The sequence below is a fragment of the Corvus brachyrhynchos genome, unplaced genomic scaffold, assembly GCF_000691975.1.
Source record: "Corvus brachyrhynchos isolate BGI_N302 unplaced genomic scaffold, ASM69197v1 scaffold227, whole genome shotgun sequence".
In the NCBI taxonomy this organism is placed as follows: Eukaryota; Metazoa; Chordata; class Aves; order Passeriformes; family Corvidae; genus Corvus; species Corvus brachyrhynchos.
This window is the reverse complement of record NW_008239290.1, coordinates 1,578,262-1,588,436: the sequence shown is the minus strand read 5'-3', so window position 1 is coordinate 1,588,436 and position 10,175 is coordinate 1,578,262.

Sequence of the window (10,175 nt, the reverse complement as noted above, 5' to 3'; positions counted from 1 at the left end):
TGTCATTGCCCATGCACAGGACTGGCCCCAGCAAAACTTCTAGATAGGAACCCACCAACGCTGGATGCTGGGCATTGCCACAAGCACAGCTAAGCAGAGGGAGTGGACAGGCACAGGAAATCCAGTATGAGTGTTCTCAGCTCTGGTGACTGCACTTTGGAGGGCTACAACATGCAAATACAGCTAACACATGAAGCAAGGAGGCTGGTGTTTCTAACAAGCTCAGCTCGGATCTTTGCAGCAATTGCCACAGCAGCTGTTAAGTCCGTAGATCTTTTGAAAGGCAAACATTACAGTTGTGTGTTTGTATGATGGCAAATCCAGCTGTAAGCCACCAGCTGAGGATTTTCCTGAGAGAGCGAATGGCCTGCTGCAGAGACCTGACCCCTGTCACGTTTTTTAGCTTGGGAAGTGACCCCCCTGCCGCTCGTGCCTCCCAATGCAGCTGGCAAGTGAGAAGCAGTTCAGTGCCATGCAGCTTTCCTTTGCTGGTACATACTCTTGACAGGCAGTCTTTGGCAGCACTTGGCAGAGGTGTCCGTGTCAAGGCTGGATTTCTATGGACCCAATTCTGTCTCTGTCAACATCTGGAGGATGCTGAGTTCTAGGTCAGGAAGGTCACAGCTCCAGCAGCTGCAAACTATACCTGGCTAGGAGTCAGTCCTTGGGCTTCTCAGCTGAGAAAGTGTATTTTAGCTGGCTGTGTCAAACTCGTCCTCTACGAGCAGCAATGTAGTGGTATGAAGGAGGCCTCTAGGAAACCAGCCACGGTCCTTGGTAGACTTGTCCTGGGTCTTCACAGCAGGGGTTGCCTGCTAGTACTTCCTGCACACTGTTACACCTAGGTTCTGTGCTGGGGAGCACTCCTCTCCCAGCTCCTTGGAATCCTGATGACTGTTTGTCTGTCTCTGTAATTAATAGGACTGTCTCTGACATTAGCAGGAAAATGGCTATTTTTATATTCTTTTAGCACTTAAACTAGAAAAGCACCATTGTATCAAGGAACACGGTGTGTGTGCATGTGCCAAGAGATTTCACGGATAACATAACAGTTATGGATTGAATGCCCTCCTCCACAGTTTCACCAACAGAGTGAAAAGCAACATAAAGCATTTTCCATGTTAGTGGCCTCAAATCCAAACAGACTCCTTGTCTTCCTCTTGGTTTAAGTTTAGATGCTGTGTTTCTTTACAGAGACACAAGTGACAAAGGCTCCAATAAGCACAACTTCAATGGCTTTCTAAACTTATCCCATGACAGAGCAGGCGTGTTGTATTTTGTAGGGCTTACAGAGTATTAAGACAAAATCAACTGACAGTTCAAAGGAGGCTGGGAACAGAAATTCTTGTTCCATATGTTATACTATTCCTGACAGCAGCTACCACTTACATTTCTTGCTGTTTACTTTTCAAGGGGTCAACAACCAGTGTCTGCAGGAAGGATGTCCCTGGGAGTTATAACATTCTGACTGTGTGGCTCCTTCCAGCAGCTTCTGTCTTTTGCTGGTCGAAGATACTGCATCTTAAATTATGTATATATGTATATATGTTTCCCATCAGCCAAAGCCCCTCCTCCCTACTACTTATGAGAAAGTGTAACAATGATGATATCGACTTCCAGTTTTGAGCCACAAGATTGATATTCCTCCAAAGTAAATACTGGCCTTGGCGGTGCCACAGTCAATATTTACTTTGAGTAAAATAAATCTTGCTGACAACCAAAACCTGAAGTCAATATTGGCTTGCTGTAATCCAGCTGGTATAAAGTAATCAGTTTGCTTTATAATACCTGAATGCTTTATGCAAATATTTTCAAGTTAAAGGTGGACTCTACATTCCTGTAGTTGTAAATGCGGTACTGAAACCATCCCCCCATTTTCAGTCATCACAAACCTGAGAACACTCCAAGAGAGCGTATGAAAGCTCTTCTATCTCAGAAACAATCTCTGAGTGACTGATTAACTATCTCATCTGTGTACTTACTCTGAGGCCCACTACTTCGGTGTCTAAGAGTCTTCCAAATCCTTAAGAGAGGCAAAGTTTGAAAAAAAAAAAGGGAGTACCTTTTACTAGACCAGGCAGTATAACTGAGAAAGTGGATAAACTGGGTACACAAACCTTAGATCTAAAGATATGGACTCTTCCAAAAAACCCTGCATCTTGTTTATTTAGACCATCATGTCTACAGCAATATCATTGCTGTTACTACCTCTAAGGATTGAAATAATGTCTCCCTCCTAATCCACAGGGAAATGTTTTAGTGCACAAAATAGGCACTTTTAAAATGGATTTCCTTTGGCAACCAAGTTTCAGTGACCATCTCATTTATCTGCTTTGCTGTTTATATATTTATTGATAAGGTACTCCAAATTCAATAATGTTGAAGCCTGTTGGCTACCACCCACCATCTTTGATGAATGGCAGATTCAAACTAATGGAGGTCCCACAGGTTTTATGCAAACCTAGTGAAGAAAAGGGACCTAGATTGGTTGTCCTCTGTTGGCCATGCCAGATGATTTGATCTGGGTAGTCAGCATGCCCAAGCCCTCTGCGCACTGCAGCATTTTCTGCTTCCTGCCCATCTGCCAGCCCAAGGGTGCAGGCAGCAGCACCATGGAGCAAACTGGCAGGTACAGATTCTGGGCCAGAATCAGGTTGTAGAGCATTACTCCATAGAAAACAAGGTTTGATAATTCTGCTGACCATGAAAAATCACCATTTCAAAAGTTTTTGTGTGTAACCAAGTATACTGTACCAGTACACACACAAAAAGAAAGTTGAAATGAGGTCATTAATTTAATTTGTAGTTCCAGAAGGGGTGGGCATCTTCACAGAACATTTTGCAACTACTGTGATCAATGCACCCAGAAGCCTCTCTTTTAGCTGGAGCTCTGTTCCATTGAAGTGACTGTTGTCAGCTACCGTGGCCATGAAGTCTGAGCGAAGCTCCCTCAGGCTCATATAGGCTTTGCATATCAGGACACAAATCATGAGCCACTTTCCATATTCAGTGAGAAAACAGGAAAAAGAGCAGAGAACTTTTGAATGACTCACTGATGGGTTGGGTTTTTTGTTCTAGTTGGAGCTTTTTAATTTCTAAATATAAATAACGAGATGCAAGAACTAAAAAATAATTAAGTAGATTTAGTTCTGAAGAAGCCTTGTAATTGTTACAGTGCACAGAGTTGCTTTACTAGATTATTTTTCCTTTGGTTCAGGTTACTTGTGCAAAGATGTTGGTGGTCCTCACATATTCTTAAAAAATATCTGAACAGAGCACTCACCACTCCCTGCAGTGCCATTCTGCCTGATTAGCAATCTCTCTGGGAGGTCAGTGGCTGGAGCGGCTTGTGAGCTGCATTATAAAAGAAATAAATAATAAGAAATTATGATGTTTACAGTCAGTGGAAGACCACAGGTGCACAAAGCAGCAGACTCTATCAACTGTTAGTGCTACAGTAAAGCCTAGTGTTCCCCTCAGTAATACTGTAAGCATTCCCAAGGAGAGGGATGCTTTCTGCCAGGAAAAGGAAGATCTGACAGGACATTGCTCAGGACTGTTTGCAAAGATATAAACCTGGGGCCAAGTCAGGGATTATTTAATGAAAATAATGAAGTTAGTGAGGCACGTGTGAATGCCCTCCATATTCCTATGTGGCACCTTCCTCACTGGCCACCAGTTTCCTCAGTAATGCAGGCCATGATGCAGGGTGGATTCTGCAGGTCTTTCCCTCTCTAAGCTTCTCCCCATTCACAGTGGGCAAGCCTGACTTCAGGGCAGACTCTGCTTTCCAACCCACTGGAGCATCAGAAGTGCCTGCTCATCTGCAGAGGGCTGTGTCACCAGCCACTTGGTCACCTCTCCTTAAATGCTAGCTCCTTATCTCATTGAAAGCTAGACTGCAAATATTTTCCCACTTTCTACCAAAGCAATTGGAGCTACTGCATGCATATGAAGTGTTTGTAAATGGCAAAACCAGTTATGAGCAGAAAGCAGGATATGCATGGTGGTATGAGGATGCCACCTCTGAAGCCTTGCACAATAGCTCTGTAAAACACTTCTTTCCATGGCAGGAAAATTTGCCCTGCATTTCTCTGGGCCAGCCATTCAGTCTGTACCTTCAATAGTGCAAAATATTGTCCTGTACCCTGAGCTGAAGAGGCTGTCATGAGACAGGTAACCCAGAAAGGGAGCCCAGTCTCTTAAAAAACAGGGTTGGGGGATAATAAAAATGACAACATCCAAGTATTAATGTGACGCTCACAGAGATGCCCTTTAAAGCTGAGCTGACTCACAGGGAAGCATTTCACTGTTTCCGAAACATAGGACTTGTTTTCCCCACAGAAAGGACAGGAAAACCCCAAACCAAACAGACTCGAGATATTTCAATTCACTGTAACCCAAGTGAAAGCAAAATAAAAGCATAGAAATATTGGAATTTCCCAGAGGATGGGAATTTTTGCCTAGCTACAATCCCACAACGTCAAGGCAGACTGACAGCTATTTCTTTGTGCTTTTCTTTTAACTGTACCAGAGTTGTACAGGAAAGCACAGGTCATACTTGCACTAAGCCTGACTATGGTTATTAGCAGCACACCTCTGTTTTCACAAGCTTGCGCCTGGTGAAAGAGAAGCAAACACAGATTTAGACCGTGTTGTATTTCTGGGTGAGTGCTTGGCAGCCCCCCTTCCATGTAGGAGGTTAGGGCCTGCCTCCTCCGGAACAAGCTGTGCCTTTGCTGAACCTGACCACGACAGCACAGGCATTAGGCACTGCAGTGCATGGCTGAAATGAGAGGAGCCCCAGCTTCGATGCTCCCTGCAGGGGTCACTGACTGCCCGAGCCCCTCCCCTGCCTGCTGCAGCTGTAGCACCGGCCCTTGCTCACACGCTCTCAGCCCCCCTCTGTTTTCCTCAGCACGGGAAACTGGAGAACCTGGAGAGTCACTCTAGACTACCAGGACAAGCACTATTAAAGCCAGAGGAGCACGGCCCCAGGGCTTGCCGACTGGGTGAGAAGGATGGGTTTCAGCCAAGGCTGCTGACAGGACAGCAAGGGGTCGGTGGGATCCTGGCAACTCCTACGGCTCCGGCTCGATGCCCGTGTGGGCTGCATGCTGCCTGCATGATCTGAGGGGGGTCTAGTGTGCTCAGCATTTGAAAAGCACCCGGGCTATGGGCAGGAGGGTTTAATTGGAGATCTAAAAGTAAAAAGAAAAAGCACCTAAACCAAATCCAGTGCTGAGTCTAAAACCTGATCCATGCATAGGTACTTGGTGCTGCTGTGTGACTTGGCCTTGCTGTCTGACGCCTGCACTAATAAGTAAATGCCATGACTCAGGTAATCTTCCCTCTCTCTCTTTCTGGGTCTCATTTCATTTTGCAAGCCATGGCATGAGCTAGCTTAGCCTTGCCATAAAAAACTGACTCACTTCCTAAGGGCAGGCTAAAATAACCTGAGGATTTTTTTCTTAAGTGCTGCTTTTACCTTCTTAGCCACAACAGAAACACACTGGGGATTTCTGAAGATAAAAAAGAAAAGTAAATAAAAAATCAGGTTTGTTAAACACAGATGAGATGTTCTTTCCAGCCCAATTTTCTCTGCGTCTCTGAGTTGCTCCTTTTCAGAAGAGAATCTGTGCCTCTCCGGTGTCTAGTGTTTGACAATCAGCACTTCTTCTCTCTTCCCTGAGTGGTAAAGCCGGGGGGAGGGAGAGGGCTGAAAGTAAAGCAAAGAATTGTTCAGATTGCCTAGATCCCTCCAGGAAGTGATCTTTCTGCTTTTACTCCAGACACACGCCTCCCAGCTAGCCAGCGGCTCCAACTAATTAGCACACGTGATGGGAATAGGAAACAAAGCCACAAACAATAGTAGCGTGGGAACGCAGTGTAAACTGCAATTACAAGACCCCCCCTCCTCCCCCGCCCGCCCCCCACTCTGCTCTTCTTCAAATAAATAAATAAAGGCATAAATAAATAAATAAGTGTATACATCCGAAATAGCTGCCGACAGTACAGCAGATAAGCGTGGGAGGCAGCTCAAACTGTGCTGGGGAGGAGGTAAAGATTGGCGTTTGCAGGGCCAGCAAGAGCCAGCTATTATTTTCATTCCATACTTCAAGTATATCGAGGCTGCTTCGTTTCCTTTTGTTCAGCGTTGGGGCACAACAGAAAAATGTGTTTGGGGAATTTCAGCACTTGCCAGGTCATGGGGGAGGTCACTCTACTTTTGTTGGCAGAGAGGCAGAAGAAGAAGGAGGGCAATCAAATATCCTCCTTGAGACAGCTTACAAGCACATGTCTCATGCTGTCAGGGGGCTAGGCTCCAGTGTGACACTTCCAGCTTCTTGTCTTCCTGCCAAACTGAATATGTTTGGTATACGTTATATATGTGAGAAGTGGTCACCACTTCCCTGGCCGACCACAGCTTTAAGACACAGTATAACGGAGCTATTGTGTGGGATTAAACACATTTGCTGTGGTTTAAGCATTAAGAGCGTGTGACTGTTTGCACTTGCTTTAGAGCACCGTCATTAATAGTGGCTGTGGAGGTGCTCAGAGAGAGCTCATCATCCTGGCATCTCAGTGCTTGCACAGTTTTGTATCGAGAGCCATATCCCAGAGGTTAGGTTTGCTGACAAGTAAACACAAGGGATTTTTATCACGGCTAGAGCAGTATGAATCAAGAGAGGCCTGGGTACGCCTGGAAAGTAACTGCTATAGCTGACCTGGCATGCTGCTTTGATAGTGTCTTTTCTCATATAACTGAGATTTTCTGGAATAAATATTTCAGATGGGGGCTGTTTTGGAAGAAAACTATTTCCCTGGAATAGTTTTTCATCTTTAGAAGCAGCTGAAATGAAGGTTTGTCAGAGAACAGTGGATCTATACAGGGTACTGATTTTGCACTGCTATACTGGTCAGCTCTGCAGGGTCCACAAGTCTTGACTTTTCTGAAACCATCAGGAATGCTGCAGTTTTTAAGTACTGTGAGCAAGACTGAAGTAAAGCATGTCACAGGAAAATACCGTCAGTATCAGTGCAGGGTGTTACAAAGTTTTCATGGCACTTCAAAATCGGCTTGAATCTCAAAATTATGACTCCTCAACTTGGAGTAAAAATTGCTCAAGTCAAATGGTAGGTACAGTGTCTAACTCTGTTCTGGAAAAATCAGAGTGACACTTCTTTTCTGTGGTTTATTTTTATCCTGGTGTTCCGTAATGTAATGGAAGAGACAACTGATGATAAGATTTGATTTTGATATCCTCCAATATGCAGATACTCTCACTGTCTGGAAAAAGGTTTCACATTCAAACCAGTCAAGCTTAGTCATTGTCTAAAGCAGGCAAATCAAGCAATTTTGGCAGGATATCCATGATGAAACCTCAGCCAAAGTCCCGACCACCTTCATGGCAACTGAAAATCCCTGGCACTTTCTCACTCTTGTCACACATGCTAAACATCCCCTCACAGTTCATCTCTCTGTGACTGGGGAGTGTCTTCTGCAGTGACTGCTTCCCCAGGTCTAACTTTTTCTCAGCTGGCTGATCGCTCTGGGACAGCAGCTGTCTAGTAAAGCCTCGGGCAGAAAGGTATGAGGTAAATACAAGTTACCATCTGAGAGAAAACATACTTTTCTGGGAGTCAGTGCTCATCACTTCAGATACATAGTATTCACCATTTTCCTTTTATGCATCTGTGCAACGGTCATAATAGCTGGTACATTCAAAAGTAATGGATTATTACTTTGATTTGCTTTATTCCAAACTGTACTTGCCAACAGCTACATGGCATGCTCAATTTTCACTTTTATTTTTTCACAATGAAATTCAGTTCAGAGCAACATGTTTGGAAAAAAATTAGTGTTTTTATTAGCCAAAAAGCCAAGTTTTCCCCTTGAAAGAGCATACTTTTAAATTATAGTTTTCATGGTGAAACAGAAGGTCTGGGAATTGTTCTCTATCCTATGTGTCCTAGCAAGAATAAATAGTACACACACATTTTTTTCAAAGCTGCATCTTATTGGCAAGGAAAACTCAAAGTAGGTCTCAGACTGCAAACTCTTTGGAGGAGGGACTTCCATATATCCCTGTATAACAAAAAACATGGCTTGAGCACTGCTTTAAAAACACCGGAGTTGTAAAACTGCACAGGAAAACAGCTAGTCAGGCTGTTCCTTGATGGACTGTGAAGATTTCAACAGCATGAAAGCAGAGCAAGTTTCTGGATGATTATTCCTCAGTCCAGTTATGAGAAGCACTGGAGGAACAGAAAAAAACTATTTTGGCAAACTACAGAGAGCTTGGTTAAAAAAAGAAAACTTGGTTTTACTCTGTGATATTTGGTGCAAACTGTACTGTGATACTGAGGAGTGATCACTGGTTTAAGCAAACTACCCATTCATGGTGGAATTGTCACCATGGTGGGATGGTGTCAGTAGCTGACACAATTCCGGGGCCATTGTCCCCTCTAGATTTGGCCATGCTGACAGAGGCTGTCCTGCCAATAATGTGTTGCTGACTTTTTGTGCGATTTCACACAAGGTTCTCTGTTATACATATGGACAGGGTGTCACTTTCCCATTATTAAGATCAAAGGTGGATGCAAATCAAACCAGAATTTTCTACACTGTGCCATGTCAAGCTGGCCTCCTTTTGCATCTATTATGAGACAGCCATTAATTAACATGACCTGGTGTCATTCTTCCTGTAGGGTCTTCCACTGTCTTTCAGTGTCCTTCCACAGGACAGCCTGTGCTGTGGGAACGGAAGAAGGGATATCTGTGGAAGAAGCTGATATCTGTAAGAGCCTCAGGCCAGATGGAACCTTGCATAAAAAGAGAAAAGAGGTAAAATTTATTGGAAAGGAAACCAGGTAATAAAATAGCCAATCTGCCTCTTTCCTTGCCAGTCACAGGGCTGCTGAAATATGAGGTAGTTTTACCTGTCAGCAGCTTGAATGTGTGTTCACAGATTAGCCTTTTGCAGAGTTATAACCCAGGTCTGGTTTTGGAGACGAGCTGAAGCCTAAGCAGGTAAATAAATGCAAGGAGTATGTGTTGGAACCATCCAGAACAGCTATCTGTTTGCATTGCTGCTGTTACTGTGCTGACAGTGCTGGTCTTGCTTATTCATAGCTATACACTGCTTCCAAAAGATGACACTTGAAACCCATCCTGCAGCAGAAGCATTGCAGCTGGACCATTCTGCTTACAGTAAAGACTTTGATGTAAAAATTATTCCTGTCTTGGCCAGCTTGAAGAGAGGAATGTCCTCATGATCTGGCTATCACTACAGATGCATGTGAATGTGTGATGTTTATGTCCTTCTGCTGCAGCAATGACTCCAGCACAAAGCCACTCAGCACCTGCATGGCAGAAGTTGGGGCCAGCGTGCTTCGAGAGCACCCCAGCCTAACTTCTGAGCTGGCTATTTGGACCTCTGGCATGTGCAGACAGGAATGTCAGTGTTCAGCTCCCGAGGAAACACATTTGTTGTCACAGTACTGCTAACAGATCATGCAAGGAGTCTAAAACCCTCCTCTGTCACTCCTATTCACTTCTCCAGCACTTCCATTTGATCTGTGATAACTAGTTTTGACCTGTGTCAGTGGCACCAACAATCAACACACTCAGCCAAAACTCTGTAAAGAAAAATACAAGATTTGGAGCAGCAGCTTCTTGCTTGCAAAGCTGATGCTGCAGCTGGATATGTGCGGGGAGGGGAGGTCAGGGGGGAGCGCTGATGTTTTTGCCTGGCTGCAATGTGAGTGCCAGAGCCACTGGTTGAATTGGGCACAGTAACCATAGCAACAACGAATTTCCGGGACTTGGGGTGACAGGTTGACGGGATTACTCTTCAAAGCACTTGCTCCCTTGGGAGAGAAAACCTAAAGGAAGGGGATGGAAGTTAATTTAGCACACACACACTGGAGCAAGGGTCAGCAGTGGGAGGTCTCTGCTGGAGGGAAGCCTGCAGCAGCAATAAACAACAGCCTTTCAGCGCACTTTGAGTAGCACCAAAATCATTGTTGGGGGGCAACCAACAAAGAAAAATGTGGGGTGCACACAAAAACTAACACCACTCCCTTCCAAAGGACAATTGCCACCAAGCGCTCCTGCATGTCTTGAACCTGAGTTTCTGCTTTGGTGTGAGGGCTTTACCCTGTCCTGCCAC